The 11,974-nt window shown below is 35.3% G+C and overlaps 1 protein-coding gene across 2 annotated transcripts in view; it reads left to right on the top strand.

Annotated features, from left to right (window-relative positions):
- LOC127681612 (zinc finger protein 420-like) overlaps window positions 1-11,974 on the top strand; it is a 662,660-nt gene that overhangs the window by 87,258 nt on the left and 563,428 nt on the right. The gene's annotated exons all lie outside the window — the stretch shown is intronic.

The following is an 11,974-nucleotide window of genomic DNA, read 5'->3' as shown; positions in this document are numbered from 1 at the left end:
TCCTAAAAGACAGAAACACCATGATGCAGAAAAGTGGGAAGTGAAAAGACAATGTCTAGAATTCCCAAAGGGTTAAAATATGGATCTGTAATTTTGGAGAAAGTGATCTTAATTGTTTTTTCTAAGTTCCAGGGATCAGACTTAGGACTCACTCTTGAGGCTGGAAAGATAACAGAGTGCTTAAAGTGCTCCTTGCTCTTCAGAAGACCAGAGTTCAAACCCCATCATTACTCTGTGTGCCTCCAAGCTCCCTGTAACTCCTGCTCTGGGGTGTCTGGTGTGGACTGTGTGCCTAGCCTCCATAGGCACATACATACATGCACCCACAGAGATTACACATATACACACAAAATTTTAAAACTTTTTACATGTTAACCGTTAGTCACTATTGCAATTGCTATAAATTACTGCAAATTCATAGAGTGCTGAGTAAAAACCAGGCAGCGGAGATAAAGGCAAGGCTCCAAAATATGGAGTAGAGGTATGGAAACATATACTGTCTTGTACCAGTCACATGGAATTATTAATTTATAAAAACATGACTTCTCATCCAAATCCTGCCTCAGAACATACATGAAACACAAGGATAGGTTGAAAACATGAATAACAAGGGAAGGGACGGAGAATGAAGAGATGGTAACTGGGCAAGCACTCTGGGGCACTTCCTGTGTAAAGGCTCACTTGAAAGTGCAAGCAGTAGGGGATTTAGACGTCACACATCTAAATTATCGTTGATCATTGCTGCAGTAATAAACATAATGTGCATGAAAAGAGGATAATCCCTACTTCAAGTGATAGAAAAATACACTGAACAGGAACTCATAACAGAATTTTGAGAGAGAAAAAATATGCTGTCATAAATTTATAAAATGTAAAACTCATTTGATGAAAGCATCAACGGGGTAAGAAAATATGGACATAGGGATACATAAATTTTCAGGGAATAATCAGGACATTTTTTCAGAGCATGACACTTTATGATTTGTGTGTGACATGCAGGTTGAGTATTGTCATCTCTATCAGGAACAGATCATAAATTCCTGCTCCAGTGATAGATGCTGGGCTTTAGGTTCAATAATAAATTTATGAAATGGTGTATAACCTGGAATTCTTTTGTCTAGGTGTATAATGGGAAAAGTACATCTTCCATTTTATAGATACTGAGCAAGAGCTCATTCAAGAATGGAAAGAATAAACCATGGTTTTACATACTTCCTCAATGAAGTCATCATGAACACTGGACTTCTACTTAAATCTTGGAACTGACATTTCTTCAAATACATACCTGATTCAGAATACACACAAATCCACCCACTTTTGAACCTTCCAGGCAAGGTATACTATCATTTGATTCATCATAAACTTTTTAAAGAGGTTAAACGAAAATAACAATATGTAATGTGCAGACACTGGGACTCTTGAGTACCAAAAGACCATGGCATTCTAGCTTAGCATTTGGTGCAATGGGACTATTTTCTTTGTGCATATCTCTATGTTAATTTGCTTTTGGATCCAGATAGTCACCTTTTTATGATAACTGTACCACACTCTATTTCTGTATTCTGCACTAAACTCTCTGCAAGATCATTGTGGGATTTTCTAAAGAAGTTTGTGAATTCAGTACTCCATCTGTTGACTCATCAGACAGTATTAGAAGGAAAACAGAAGGACTTGATTTCCACACTTGATTTTTGCCTGTGTTAGTGTTATGACATAGAAAGTTTATGTATTCACTTGTTCCTAGGAAATCATTTTTCTTATCAATTCTCATTAATTTTACATGACTTTCCATGGCAATTGATCATCTGATTTTTCCCAGTGACAAACTACTGAGTTAGGGGTGTAGAAAGAGACCATCCATATAATGGATGCATGCCAAGAGAAATATTTGACATGAAAAAAATGTAAGGTCAATGTAATACATAAAAAGTGATGAATAGTTCCTGATACCATGGTCATGATAACTTTCACAGGGATTGTCAAAGATCGACCATCATAAAACATATTTCTTATGGTCTTGGGACCTGATACACCACGCCTGTTATCAATCTGCATGTGGGTCTGTAACATATAGATGCATCAATGTACGAGTTCCTCAAATTGTAATAAACCTTTACCACACCACTAAAGTGGAGAAAAAACTGGCTTAAAGTTGTTGCATAAGTAAATTATGTTTAAAAACATCTCTGGCTTTTAATTGTAATATTCCACATATTAATGCATTTATATGGATGCCAAGGGATCCAGATCAATACATTCAAAGGTATGCATGGGAGTTAGAAAACAGGGCCATATTGAAAGGAGAGGTAAGTTGGAAATATAAGTTGAAATTTTATCTCATGAAAAATTGAAAGCCTTCTTAGATGATAAAATTGTAACTAAATCTGATGACATTTTCTTTTGCAAAACGCATGATATTTGGCAGATAGAATCTTTGTACTCCAAGAAACAGACACAAATGGGAAATACATATACTGTATCTACCTGATAGAATGAATTGGAATCTTATAAAAGAGTCTGATTCAATTGGAGGCGTCAGTCAAGGTAGCCACTTGCCATTTTGTGGTGAGTGGGCACAGCGGCCAGTCTAAAATGGCGCCTGAGCTGGTTGCCGAGTTGCATGACTCAGCAGTGCTCCCCCACGTTCCCCTTTAAGAGTCACATAAGCACTGGAGAAGTGCGCATGCACCCTTTGATGTCATATCAGGCCACTCCCGGGCTATCTATCGATCCTATCACGGGCCTCCATGTGGCAGTCGCTGATTGGTGCTGGCTGGGATATATAACTGGGGAAACAGGCTAGAATTGGGGGCTTCCTGAAGTAAGGTTCCTGAATAAACTGCATCGAGAAGAGTCTCTCGTGTCGTCTCCCTTATTCGGCTGGACAGATTTGGTAGTGACACCATTTGTCCTTGAATCTAGACACAGGAATTTAAGGTCTCAGAAATAAATCTGAGTAATAGTGTTTTACAGCAGATATATATCTGCTTTCCATTTGTTCTTGGTGCTGGCTGATGTTAGAAATAGACCTTAGGACCCAGCTAGGAGTACACAGGGCCTAAGATCAGTGGAGCTGCTGGGATGGAAGTCTTCCCACCTGCTGCCATTTGCCCTGGGGAGCTAGGAAATTCCACAGTCTTCTGTACATAGCCTGCCAGGAGAAAGGGATCTCCCAGCAGTGCTTTCACTTTTGAGCTCAGAGGAATAAGGACACAGGCTTCCAGGCCCACAGGAGGAACAAACTCCAGCCAGAGACAACAATACCAACTAGCACCAGATGGTGAAAGGCAAGCACAAGAACCCTAAAAACAGAAACCAAGGCCACATGGCAACATCAGAGCAAGGTCTCCCACCACAGCAAGTCCCGAATACCCCAACACACTGGAAAAGCAAGAGTTGGATTTAAAATCTTATCTCTTGATGCTGATAGAGGGCTTCAAGAAAGACTTAAGTAACTCCCTTAAAGAAATACAGGAGATCATCAGTCAACAGGTAAAAGCCCTTAAAGGGGAAACACAAAAATCCCTTAAAGAAATACAGGAGATCATAGATAAACAGACAGAAGCCCTTAAAGAAGAAACACAAAAATCCCTTAAAGAATTACAGAAAAACACAAACAATCAAGTGAAGGAACTGAACAAAACCATCCAGGATCTAAAAGTGGAAGTAGAATCAATGAAGAAATCACAAAGTGAGACATCTCTGGAGATAGAAACCCTTGGAAAGAATTCAGGAGTCATAGAAGCAAGCATCAACAACAGAATACAAGAGATAGAAGAAAGAACCTCAGGTGCTCAAGATACAGTAGAAAACATTGACTCAAAAGTCAAAGGAAATGCAAAATGCATAAAGCTGGTAACTCAAAACATACAGGAACTCCAGGACACAATGAGAAGACCAAGCCTAAGGATTATAGGTATAGCCGAGAACAAGGATTTATGTCTTAAAGGCCCAGTAAATATCTTCAACAAAATTGTAGAAGAAAACTTCCCTACCTAGAGAAAAGATGCCCATGAACATACAAGAAAGAATATTAAAAGCATTAAGGGAAAAAGAGCAAGTAACTTATAAAGGCAGATCTATCAGAATCATACCAGACTTCTAACCAGAGACCATGAAAGCTAGAAGATCCTTGGCAGACCTCATACAGAACCTAAGAGAACACAAATGCCAGCCCAGGCTACTATACCCATCAAAACTCTCAATCATCATAGATGGAGAAATCAAGATATTCCATGATAAAACCAAATGTATACAATATCTGTCCACAAATCCAGCTCTACAAAGGATAATTGATGGAAAATACCAACACAAGAAGGGAAACTACACCCTAGAAAAAGCAAGAAAGTAATCTTGTTCCAACAAACTCAAAAGAAGATATCCACACAAACATAAAAATAACATCAAAAATAACAGGAAGCAACAATCACTATTCCCTAATATCTCTTAACAACAATGGACTCAATTCCCCAATAAAAAGACATAGACAAACAAAATATTTCTCATGTAAATCTTCACTTTTATCAGAAAATGTTCGCAATTTCCCTTTCAATTAATTTAGTAATTTATTTTATGTCTACCATTTTATCTGCATTGTTTTTCATGATAATCTTCAATTTTAGTGTCTTTCTATATTTTCCTCTATTTTATCAAAAATGTTTTCAAGGTAAATCTTTGATTTTATCACAAATGTTTCTAATTTCATCTTCAATTAATTTAGAAAGAGTTTTTAACATCAACAATTCTTTATGTAAAATGTTCCATGAAATATTCAATTTTAACATGTTTGTCTATTTATTTCTTGAATTTTACCAGAAATATTTTCCATGTAAATCTTCAATGTTACCTGAAAATGTTTATAATTCCACCTTCAATCAACTTAGAATTATCTTTATGCCTATCATTTTATCTATACAATTTCCATGATAATCTTTAATTTTAACATGTTTTTTTATATATTTCTGCAATTTTATCAGAAATATTTTCCACGTAAGTCTTCAATTCTATCATAAAAGTTTCTGATTTTCAATTAATTTAGCAATGTTTTGCAAGTCTACCACTTTACTCCTTAGTTTTCCATGAAAATTGTCAATTTTAACGTATTTATCTGAAATATTTTCCATGTAAATCTTACATCGTATCATAGTGTTTTTACTTCCTTTTGCTTCCCCTTTCAATAAAAATCATTAAAATAAAAAAAGAAATAGACCTTAAATTATAATATTCCTTTCCACACTAAATATGTCACTCCATGATCTCATGTTAGAAGAAATGTTGACAAGATTCCTTGTATCATTTTGCTTTTAATGTATTTATGTGGTCTAGCTTTGTACATAATGGAGTTGTCTTAATTTCATCTTTATATTTTTCAAACCCTGTGGTTAAATTTCAAGAGTTACCATATTTGAGACTGGGAGAAGATCATCAAAAAGAATAATGAGTGCTTCTATGGTAAAAACTCCACAGGTCAGTGTGCTCTCCACATATCTTTGAAAAAATGCTTTTATTATCAAACCATTCAAAATTGTATTATGTCTATGTGGTATAGCTATCTAAAGTCCTTATTTTCTATGATCTTTATTTTCTTCTGGGATAATGAAACTATAATGGTTAAGTCTTTCACATATATATGACACCATTATGTTTTCACTGGATTTTCTACTGTGAGGACCTACAATTTCCTTGAACTGAACACCTGCTGGTCTCAAAGAGAACCTATTCTAAATCTCAAAAGCCATATTGATGGCTAATTTATTTGTTGGATGGAGTTGTGTAATTTTATATTACTGTGGAAGTAAGGACTCTTTTCAGATATGATCAGGGTTCCAGACAAAAGCTTGTGAATGTGAATATAGAAATATGCGGACACTGATGCCACTGAGCTATCTATGGAAGAGAACAATTTTAAGGAATTCAATAAATAAATGTATTATTTATTGAAAGTAAATATATTAGCTCTTTAGAGGCACAGATGATGGTAGGAATATGTGTCTTTCTTTTGCTATAACATTGATGTGTTTGTGAGCAGATTTAGATAGCTGTATTCTATATTTTTTTGGCATTTTATGTCAAAAAATGATCATGTATGTGTTTACACTTGAAATCTTTTTGTCTCAAGAGAGATACTTCCCAGTGTGGTGTTCTGTGGTAAATTCTCAATATAGAAATAGTTCCCTTTGTCTTTTGGTATGTGGGTTTATTTCTGGATCTTCAATTCTATTCCATTGTTCTACCTGCATGTCTCTGTACAAATACCATGTGGTTTTATCACTATTGTTTTGTAGTAAATCTTGAGGTCAGGGATGGTGATTTCCCCTGAACTTCTCATATTGTTGAGATTAGTTTTTGCTATTCTGTATTTTTTCCATTCCAGATCAACCTGGGAATTGGTCTATCTCTCTGAGGAATTGACTTGGAGTTTTGATGGATAGTGCATTGATTCTATAGATTGATTTGGTTATGATTTTTAATTCTGTTGATCCATGAGCATAGGAGATCTTTCCATCTTCTGAGGTCTTGTCTGTTTTTTTTCTTCAGGGACTTGAAGTTATTGTCAAAGAGATCTTACACTTGCTTGATTAGAGCAGCTATTGTGAAGTGTGTTATTTTTTCTAATTTCTTTCTCAGCTTGTTTATCTTTGAATAGAGGAAGGCTTCTGATTTGTTTGAGTCAATTTTATATCCAGCTAATTTGTTGACATTGTTTAGCAGCTTCATGAGTCTTCTGGTGGAATTTTTGGGTCGTTACATTTACTATCATACTGTCTGCAAATAGTGATATCTTGAATTCTACCTTCTACCAAATTTGTATCCCTTTGACCTCCTTTTGATGTCTCATTGCTCTGGCTAGAACTTTGACTATATTGAATAGATAGGGTAAGAGTGACTTTGCCTAGTCACTGATTCTAGTGGGATTGCTTCAGGTTTCTCTCCATTTAGTTTGATGTTGGCTATTGGTTTGCTATATATTGCTTTTATTATGTTTCATTGTAGGTCTTGAATTCCTGATCTTTTGAATATTTTTCACATCAAGGGGTATTGTATTTTGCTGAAGGCTTTTTCATCATCTAATGTGATGATCATATTTTTCCTTTGAGTTTGTTGATATAGTGTATTTTGTTGACAGACATTCATATATTGAACCACCCCTTCATTCCTGCAATGAAGCCTACTTGATCATGGTGAATGATTGTTTTGATGTGTTCTTGTATTTGGTTTGCTAGAATTTTATTGAGTATTTTTGCATTGATATTAAGGCCAATTGCTTTGAAATTCTCTTTCTTTGTTGGGTCTTTGTGTGGTTTAGGTATCAGTGGAACTGTGGCTTCACAGAATGAATTAGGTAGTGTTCCTTTTGATTCTCTTTCGTGAAATAGTTTGAAAAGTATTGGTATTAATTCTTCTTTGAAGGACTGATAAAAATCTGTACTAAAACCATCTGGTCTTGGCTCTGTTTGGTTGGAAGACTTTTAATTACTGCTTCTATTTCTGTAGGCCTTATGGGACTATTTAGATGGTTTATTTGAACCTGATCTAACTTTGGTGCCTGGTATCTGTCTAGAAAATCATTCATTTCATCTAGATTTTCCAGTTTTGTTGTATATAAGCTTTTAATGTAGGCTCTCATGATTTTTTTTTTACTTTCCATTTCTGTTGTTGTGTTCCCTTTTCACTTCTGTTTGTTTTTTTAGTTTTATTTTTGTTGTTTTTTTTTTTTTTTTGGTTTTGTTTTTGTATTGTTTTGTTTTGATTTGTGTTGGGAACCAGAGAGCTTGGCTCAACGCCCCCAGCTGAGCTGTTTGCACAGGTTTCTTGAGAGCAAAACATCCCATGGCTTAGCTTGATTCCTGCCTTCCTGCCCGGTGTGGTATGGACTTCCCAGGTGCCTGACCTATGACTATAATTGATTTTTCCTGTTCCCTTCCCTGGCCTCTAGTATATATATTGCTGGTCTCTCAGTACAGCTTTGGCATTCTCCTTGCAGAATGACCCGTGTCTGTATTTTTTGTTAATCCCCCAGGCCTACGCCTGATACTTGGTACCGTGGCAGCATGGGCGCTGTCAGATTTGGATGCTATCTCTGTGCCCTCTGGTTAGTCTGGCTAAAGGTTTATCCATGTTGTTGACTTTCTCAAAGAACAAGTTCCTGATTTTGATGATTATTTGTATAGCTCTCTTTGTTTCTACTTGGTTGATCTAGAGCTTTCAGATATGCTGTTAAGCTGGTAGTATATGATTTCTCCAATTTCTTTATGGAGGCACTCAGAGTTGTGCGTTTTCCTCTTACCAATGCTTTCCTCATGTCCCAAAAGTTTTGGTATGTTGTTCCTTCATTTTTGTTAAATTCTAAAAAGACTTTAATTTCTTTCTTTATTTCTCCCCTGACTAAGTTTTCATTGAGTCGAGAGTTGTTCAGCTTCCATGTGTATGTGGGCTTGCTGTTGTTTTTGTGGTTCTTGAAGACTAGCCTTAGTCCGTGGTGATATGATAGGATGCACGGGATTCGTTTCAATCTTCTTATAACATTTGAAGCTTGTTTTGTGACTAATTATATGCTAATTATATGGTCAGTTTTGGAGAAGGTACCATGAGGTGCTGAGAAGAATATATATATATATATATATATATATATAGATGAAATGTTCTATAGATATCCGTTAAATCCATTTGATGCATAACTTCTGTTAGTTTCACTGTGTCTCTGTTTAGTTTGTTTCCATGATCTGTCCATTAGTAAGAATGGGGTGTTGAAGTCTCCTACTATTATTGTTTGAGGTTTAACGCATAGTTTCAGCATAGTTCCTTTTACAATTGTTAATGCCCTTGCACTTAGGGCATACATGTTCAGAATTGAGAGTTCATCCTTTGATGAGTATGAAGTGTTGTCCTTCCTCATCTTTTTGATAACTTTTGGTTCAAAGTAAATTTTATTTGATGTCAGAATGGCTACTCCATCATGTTTATTGCAACCATTTGATTGGGAATTTTTATTTCCAATTTTGTTCTCTTCTTTTTTTTAGAAGGAAGAATGGTTCATTGATTCTGTTTCCTCTTACATAGGGATCATGTTTTACATAGGGATCATGTGTTACATAGGGAAAAACTGGAGGGTTATGATGATATTTGTATTTTCTTAAAAAAATACTTTTTCTTTAAGTATGTAAATGTCCATCTGCATGTTTTTATGTACACTGAATGATACATTATGCCCCTAGATCTCTGGGTTCAGCACCAAACCCATGAGTCTGAAGTCACAGCAAGTACATTTAACTCTTAGTCATTTTTTCACACCTTAGGTTTGTATTTCTGATGCTAATTTGTAATAGACATAGCATATAACCTGTATAGTTTTCGAAAAACAAAGGAAGAATTATAGGTAAAACTTATCTATTCAAGCTACCATTCTGATGCACAAATGAGGTCATGTTCCAAATTAAATTAAATTAAATTAAATTACATGACTTAAAATTTCAATTAAGTCAATCCCTTGAGGAATAATGTATTCCATATTTATGAAGGATTAGCATAATTACACTGCAAATTAAAACTTGGTGTGATCAAAGAAAATATTCTATTTCATCAAAATGCATTTTGCCATGCACCATTTATTTACGCATACATAACTAAGTATTATTTTGTGAAAGACCATATGGAATTTATGAAAATTTTATTACGTGTATTACTTGTGCCAGCGTTCATGTTACTTCCAATAATTCATTGCTCCGTAATAGTTATTTTTCTACTTCTTGGTTGTGATACACTTCATAAAATAATTTCCCTATCATTTCCTATCATTTGGAACGTCTAGTGTTTGTCCTGATGTTGCAGTTCATCTATGAATTCTGCATTTTATATTTTATCTGTTTGTTATAGAAAGTTTGTAGTTTTTTATCTCGGCCTCAGAATATCACATAGATATGTTACAATACAATCATGTGAGACCCAGTTTCACACAGGGTTTAACTAGTGTCCATATTTGAGCTAGTTAGACACTGTAGAATTAAAAGTATATTTTTCCTCATCATAACTTGAGCATCTGATATGTGACATTGTGATTCTGTTTGATATCAATGCATACTTTATTAAGGTACATTACTGCATCTAGACATCAAATGTATATTTATATTCTGTAAATGTTTGCTGCTTTTAGGGTGATTATGTCATGCATTCTCAGAGAGATATAAATATAAGGAAGTCTATGACTATTTTAGAAAGTATATTTTATTACAGTTAACATCTTTTTTTGTATAATGTATGGCGGTTATAGTTGCCTGAAATTATGCATATGTACTATGTATTCTTTCTGCCGGTAGTGTTCAGCAGAGATCATTGGAATTTAAAGAACTGGGTTTAAAAATCCATTGTGCACTGCCATGAGGTTTCTGGCAATCAAATTTCATAATAGAGGACTTTAAAAGATTTTATACAATCCCTGTTGCACACAAGAATTTTCGAATGTAAGCCAGGCGGTGGTGGCACACGCCTGTAATCCCAGCATTCTGGGAGGCAGAGGCAAGCAGATTTCTGAGTTCGAGGCCAGCCTGGTCTACAGAGTGAGTTCCTGGACAGCCAGGGCTACACAGAGAAACCCTGTCTCCAAAAAACCCGAATTAAAAAAAAAGAATTTTTGAATGTAGTGCTGGCAGTAATTCTTTCCTTTGCTAGTAAGTCTAAGAAAAACCACAGAAAATTCATGAAGGTGAGAGCCTTCACAAATGAGAGCATTGCAGTAAATCATTCTATAGATTGCCTATGGAAGGGCAGCAGTTCATAACTTTAGACACATCTCTATCAAATTTGAGCACACATTTGCCCTTCATTATTTCCCTTTCCTCATCTGTATCAGACATTATCTCCTATTTTTAGGGCTTTTTATTAACATAGGAAAGCAATTTTTCTGTGTAAGAATTAATATTAGGGAAGTTACAATTTACTGAACTGTGAATATCAGTGTTCAGATTACCATTCTTTTTTATTTCTTTGTGCCCTTAAGAGTTATAATTGATTTTTGTCATAACTGTAGTATAGTGTAAAATTAGGAAAATTCAAGTTTCTAGATTTTTTTTGACTGAAAGATTTGGAGGATTCTTCGAGCACTACTCACTTTTTGTCCATTTTTCCATTTCCAGACTGACTTTGATAAAATTTGTTTAATGTCTGCACAAGCTTGTAAAATGTCTCAATTGTCTTTCCATTGATATCTTCTGTTGTATTTCTCATGAAATATTCAATAATTTCCACTATTCTAATTTTAATATTAATTTTATTCTAATTCTTGATGCTTTTGTACGCTGCTTTCTTTCCTTAAATTGCATATCATTTTAGCACTGCTTTTTCTATTTTACAAAATAGTTCATTCCCACTGAAACAAATTGTTTACCATCTTCTCATAAGAAAACCTTCTTTTCAGTTGTGCACCCAAGTTCAGTGAGAACATGCAGATTGGTAGAACATGCTTGTGTGGAGGAGGGCTAAATTGCTTGTTCCACTACAGTTAGGCTACAGGTGTTCATTGTCTAAGCTAGCAGCTTTCAAACCTGAGAATGAAAAAAAAAGTTTGTAGGACTTTTTAGTAGTTATCATCAGCATTCAGTGTAGTTAGAGAGTTAGAATGTCTGGAGACCATCACTCTTTAATGCCACAGCACAATGCTCTGTGTCTTTCAAACACTCCAAGCTTGGAAGCTCCCAGCTGGCCCTCATCTTCAAATGACCAGATCAGACCTCTGTGTCCCTATGTGTGGAGTGCACCATTTTATAGTCTCAGGTAGTGGGTCAGAATTTCCTAGGCTCATCTGATTCCTGTCCCTGTGAGACTCTGATTAAATATAAAGCATACAGAGACTTAATTTCTTTCACAAAATCACTATGTAGTTGGAGGCATCCATACATGTAAAAGAGAAAATGATGAAGCTTTAGGGTCCAGACTGTGGAAAGAGTTCTCCATAAAACTTATGTAGACTCAAGCCCTGAGC

The sequence above is a fragment of the Apodemus sylvaticus genome, chromosome 3 (assembly GCF_947179515.1).
Source record: "Apodemus sylvaticus chromosome 3, mApoSyl1.1, whole genome shotgun sequence".
NCBI lineage: Eukaryota > Metazoa > Chordata > Mammalia > Rodentia > Muridae > Apodemus > Apodemus sylvaticus.
Note: the sequence above shows the minus strand (reverse complement) of the source record. Positions and strands in the feature narration are given on the sequence as shown.